The sequence below is a fragment of the Lathyrus oleraceus genome, chromosome 6 (genome assembly GCF_024323335.1).
Source record: "Lathyrus oleraceus cultivar Zhongwan6 chromosome 6, CAAS_Psat_ZW6_1.0, whole genome shotgun sequence".
Classification (NCBI taxonomy): Eukaryota; Viridiplantae; Streptophyta; class Magnoliopsida; order Fabales; family Fabaceae; genus Lathyrus; species Lathyrus oleraceus.
This window is the reverse complement of record NC_066584.1, coordinates 117,162,326-117,168,468: the sequence shown is the minus strand read 5'-3', so window position 1 is coordinate 117,168,468 and position 6,143 is coordinate 117,162,326. Positions and strand designations below refer to the sequence as shown.

The 6,143-nt window shown below is 33.9% G+C and overlaps 1 long non-coding RNA gene across 1 annotated transcript; it reads left to right on the top strand.

Annotated features, from left to right (window-relative positions):
• The first annotated feature begins 718 nt into the window (after window positions 1-718).
• On the top strand, window positions 719-2,514 carry LOC127093383 (uncharacterized). The gene is made up of 2 exons (XR_007792529.1): window positions 719-1,156; window positions 2,147-2,514. It is a non-coding gene; the product is annotated as an uncharacterized LOC127093383 (long non-coding RNA).
• The last annotated feature ends 3,629 nt before the right edge of the window (window positions 2,515-6,143 follow it).

Genomic DNA, 6,143 nt, shown 5'->3' with positions numbered 1-6,143 from the left:
TATTCAACTATTATTCATTTTCAAATATAACCCGTTTACTTACCTCACCGAACCATAAATGTCGAGCAACATGATGCTCGTATTTCACCAAAAGAGACGTATCGTACGGCCCTCCTGGATGTCCAGCCGGCTCAGCTGCAGATGAAGATGCACCCCGGTCTAACGTGCGGACTGGAATCCTACCATCTGCACCTCGTCTTCGAACCACTGCAAAAGAAAAAGTTTAAAAAAATAATTAAATTTTTAAATTAAAAAAAAATAAAAAAATTAGTACCGGAACACTTCAAAGAACAGTTCCGATGAGTAAAAAAACAAGATGACTTTCGGAACACTTTCTTAAAGAGTTTCGGTTTAGATCATCCAAACCGGAAGTCTTTAAGAAAGACTTCCGGTATACAACAATCCAAACCGGAAGACTTTCTAAAAGACTTCCGGTTCAGTGCCCCCTAAAGGCAACAAATCGGAACTCTTTAGACATGTGTTTCGGTATACATTTCATGAACCGAAAGACTTACTCTGAGTGTTCCGGTTTACAATGTCAAAAAGTCAAAAATTTCTCTTCTCCGGAACTCTTGAACGAAAATGGTAAAAAAAAATTAAAAATAGAAAATATACCCTATTTATATGAGGGTATTTTGGTCCCAAAAAATTAAATGTAGGGGTGTGGGTACAATTGTAGGGGTACGGGGTAAAGTTTTCTCAAATTGAAAATGCTTGCCCTAAAAATATTTCTCAAACAGAGGCCCATCAGAGGCGAAGCTCCGCATTGTCGTAGGTGGCAGAGCGGTCCAAACCTCAAATTGCAAACACCTTCAGACTCCTCTTTGCGCCCTCTTTGTAAACCAACCATTCATTTTCATCGATGATAGATATCAACGGTGTAAATTTTTTACATTTTCAGTCCATAGTAATTAATCCCGAACTCGAATAGAATAAAAAGATTCAGAACCCTAAAACATGAAAAACTTAATTAAATCATTACCACGACTCGGTTTGATCCCTAACCTTGGGGTTAACGCTTATCTGCATCTACTCTATAGTCCGGTAACAAGAAATGGGGAGTTCCAAAGAGGTGCACCAACCTTTGGAATGGTAAATTGCTTCGGCCAAGCTCGGGAATCTCGAAGATGAAGATGCCAAAAATCCCGAAGATCAGGTAAACTTTCAAACTCTTTGATGCTTGACTCTTTTCTTTCTCCTTCTTCTTCCTCTGTTCTTCTGAATTCTCAATTGTATACGTTCTTGTGGCGTGTGAGGATATACAGAGGTTAAGCTCAACTGCTTATAGCTTATGAGGTTGAAGCTCTATCAGTTAGGAGGATTTCTAGCGTTTGGTGAGGGTGAGGGTGGGAGGTTGAAGATGAATGAGCTTTAGAGAGAGAGAGAGGGATGGAGAATGTGAGAATGTGAATCTGAAAATTTGCAGAATGAATCTCTTCCTCAAAATTGCAGTGCAAGAGAGTTTATATAGAGTTCAGAGTTTGTTAGAAATTCCATTGAAATTCACAATGAAATTCAATGTTAGTTAAAGATGCAAAGCTTAGTTAGGAATTCAACTTAAATTGAAATGCAAATTAAACTTCACTTCCTGCTCTTGAAATATACTCTGGTTTTAAAATTATGCAGTTAGAGTTGCTTTGTGAATTCTGTTAGTAATTAGAGTTAGTTTAAGAGTGAGTCATGTTAGTGTGTGAAGTCTGTTTGATTAGGTTAAATTATGTTAAATAGTCTATGATGAAATAGAAACTGAAATGGAAACTGAAATGCAAACGCAGCTTCAAAATTCTGTTGTAGGTTAGGTAGTGTTAGTTATTGAATGTTAAACTGCTATTAGAATGGTCATACTGCATTTTTAAATTAAATTAATCAATGTGAATACTTTCTATTAGTAACAAGGTTATTTTGGAAAATAGTTGGATGCTAATTTAGGAATGATTGGGAATGGTCCTGGCTGCAAAAAAAATGGTGACTAATGTAAATTAATGAATGTCTAATGTTAGCCTATTAATGATGATTGAATGAATGCTACCCTGTATGGCTTGAATTTCCTGATGTGTATATGCTGCTGTTATGCCCAAATTGTGATGCTTGGTGGGTTTTATTTGACAATATTAATTTGTGGTCTGTTATGTGTGGTATGGAATAGGGACTTGGCCTATTTTCTTCCTAAAATGCAGGTTGAGATGCTTGATGCAGTTTGGTTGTGGGATGGTGCAGCCTTATGGTGTGATGGATGAAAGAAAACAAGTCTATTTGGCTAGTTGTGAACTTTATGTACAGGAAGTTGAATGAAATTGAAATGAATGTAAAATCAGGAGTTAGGATTTGGAAATTGAATTTTTTAGAAGTTAGGATTTGTAAATTACATTGATATATAAATTTTGAACAAATTATATATTATAGAAAATTGAATGTAAAATATTGGGTTGTAATTGAAATTGCGGATGTTAGGATTATGTACATTCAAGTTATAAAATGGAATTTGAATGGAATGTCGTTGGATTTGATTTTGTATGGTACTGTATTGAATGGAAATTGGATTGGATTTAATTAGTTTATAATAAAAGGTTGATTGTGTATTAAATTTTACATGAATGGATTAATGAATGAAAGTTGAATGGTTTATGGAAAGTTAGTGAATGATTTGAAAATTGTGTTTTAAAATTCTTAATGAATGGTTGAAAATTGTTAAAAAAAGGTTTGAAAATGTTATGAAACATAATTGAAAATGGAATTAAATTGAAAGTTGATTGAATTTGGATGCATCAATTAAATGGAAAAATCAATGGTTGAGAAATTCCAAGGTATAACTTGAATCAAATGTGAATGATCAAAATCAAATGGGTCTATAAAATGGATGGTTGACTTTGGTTAACTAGTTGACCAAAATGTCAATAGTTGACCAAAGTCAATTGTGAGGCTTGAATTAGGGTTTTCACCTGATTGCAAACAAGACCTGATTCATATGAAACAAAGCCTATTGATTAAGCCACAATACAAAATGAATCAAGATATTGGACCTATGCATTTGCAAATACCAAGAGACCTAAGTCAATGGCCTAGGCAATATTTGAATTAGATGAAATATAAATCCTGTAAGCATGTAGATGATGGATGATGCATGATATGATAGTCAAACATCTTTCCCCACTGAATTAGGGTTTCTACTAAGCACAAGGTGACAAGTTAAGCCACAAGGCTCATTAGGATCAAACTTTCCCTAATTATGGTTTTAAGCTCAAAAGATCCACCTAGGACAAGAGCTAAGCAAACTAGGGTTTAGGCATGAATGAAAGGCCAAGATGCAACCCCACAAGGTCAAGTAAACGAAATTTTGTTATTCTTTAGCTTTTGAATCTATGATGTTTGTGAGGATGTGTTAATATGAATGCATGATGCATATGAACGAGTGTAGATGAATCTTAAGTCCAAGGTTGGATGAAAAATGAAAATGGGAGGGCAAATTTTGGGGTATGACAACCACCACATAACTTGTTCTCTAAAAGTTACTCCCTTTGCTACACTAACCAAATGCATCCATTTTTCTTTATACAAAAACCTTCTACTTCGTTACACCATTGAATTAATTGAATATTAGAATTCCACACATTGAATCAATTATGTACACTTCTCATGATTACACAAACTGAAGCAATTCATACCAAGAGTTTCATTATTATAATCTTGGATATTTGTGAAACGAATTGCGTTAGCTTGATCATATTCAACTGTATAATTTCCATTTTCGTATCAAACCTTCCGCTTGCAACTCATTTTTTAAAACACTATGGTTTTGGAAAATAGAGGTTAAATTTTTTAATTTAGGTCTATTCACCCCCTATAGATTGTTTTTCTACTTCCATATTCACACCAAACAATTGGCATCAAGAGCTAGTCTTTTGATTGTGTATAATTGACATCCAAAAGTTTGTGAATATGTCAGAAGATAATGATCCTAAGGGAGTCTATAATAGAGCACAAGTTTTCAAAGGTAAAAATTATACATATTGGAAATCGATCATGTATGTACACTTATTATATGTTGATAAAAATTTATGGTGTGAGGTCACCGAGGGACCATTTATTCCCAAGGGTAATGACGACGTTGTTAAACATCCAAAATATTGGAATGATGATGAAACCAAAAAGGCTTCATATGATTTGAAAGCGAGGAACATAATTATTTCAGCACTAAGTGCTAAAGTGTTATATTCGATTTCACATTATACGAGTGCTAAAGGTATGTGGGATGCTCTCCAAACTCTCTATGAGGGAATATGTAGTGGTAAATTCATGACCATCAAGCTATGGATAAACTTGACGTCAATAAAACCAGAGTCGCAACCACGTTTTTATTGTTTCCAAAGGAAAAGGGAAAAGTACGAACAAAACCCAAAGATAAGAAGTTTTCAAATCAAAACTAATAAAATGCCAGAGATTACAGGTAAGGGGGTTGGTTACACAGAGGGAAGGTGTTAGCACCCAAAGTGTTCTAGGTACTCCTAGGGAGCCCTTTTTTATGTGTGCATGTGTTTTTGGTATAAAAGATGTTTGAAACAAATAAAGTGTAGGGATGAGAAAAGAATTCATTGATTATATTTTTGTGTTTGACAAGACCTTCGGACTTGTGCCTACGTACCAACATAAAAATGAGGGATCAAAACCTTGTAGTTTGTGCTATCAATTTCAAAATGAGTGAGTTGCTTTTAATCAAAATTTAAGGTAAAAGAGGCACAAAGGGCCCAAAAGTTTGAATGAGTATTAGTTCTTTTTTCTCTTTTGAAATTTAAAATCAATATGATTAGATTTATTTGCAAGTTTGATTTAAGAAAAGAGTTTGAAAATTCAATGGCATAAGGCCAAAGTTTCTAATCATTTAAACAAAGTCTAAGTTTGAAATCACAAGCAAAGAAAGTTTTGAAAAAAGGGGGGAGAAATTTTGTAATTTAAGAAGTGGGAGAAGATGAAGAGGCTACCCTAAGCATAAATTTAAAAGTTAAGAGTTGAAAAGATCTGACCAATGGAATGCAATCCAACAAACAAGAATGTAATATAAAAAACCCACTTTCCCTTTGGACTTTGAATCATGCATTAATAAACAAGCAATTAGCAATATTAGACATACTGAAGATCAAGGCATCAAATAAAGATGGCCACATCCAAACAAGCAAATCCCATAGTTAGAAGTCTTCTTTGTCTTCTCAGGTATCAGATGAAATACTCCTTGATTAACTCAGGATAAGGCATTAGACACAAGATCAAAATAACAGTTGCATCAAGACCATGTAGCAGATGAATTCAAGTGGATCCCAAATACTTGTACCAGATGAAAGCTTAAATCACAATCACTTAGTCTCAAAAATGTTGGCATTGGTCAAGTCCTTTTGCATATGGAATGTTGCCTAATCCTAGGTCCAAAAGTTCAGAACAAACCCAATAGTCCACACAAACATTTTTTAGGGTTTTTGTTGTTTATTAGGTATCTTAAGGTCCTAAGACCACAAACACAAACAAAATGCACAAACTAATATATACAATCATAATATATGGCTCAAATGATCAAAGTGAAAATGGAATAAACATAAACAAGTTAAATGTAATGTAAATGGAAAATGAATGGTAAATGCCTAGAAATTAAATTGCATAAACTAAATGACTTGAAAGTAAAGCAATATTAACAATAGTTAGTCAAATGTTAGTCAATGTTAATTGGATGTTAGTGGAGTTTTGCTTTTTAATTGATTAAGTCATTCTTTGGAGAACACTCAAACATCTATTCATAAGCATGAATCCTTGAACCAATACATCTTCCAAAGGAAGGAAAAAAGACCAAGTTTCCACACAATACCATGAAAGATGGGAGACTTACAATATCACTTACTAGAATGATATGCTTTTAGGGTCAAATTTAGCTCTATGTTAAGCAATCATAATTGGACTTATGTAGAAGTCACAACTATCTGAGGTCGGACAATAAAAATTTAGGTGCTAATGCATGTTAGAGATTTAGTATAATGAACCAAACTCCAAAAACATACCACACACTAAAAGAAAAAGATCAAAGGATGGACATATTTCATCCATACTTGTATTGGTTCATCTAACACAAGGTTATTGATGACCCAATTAGCCTTAGGATATTG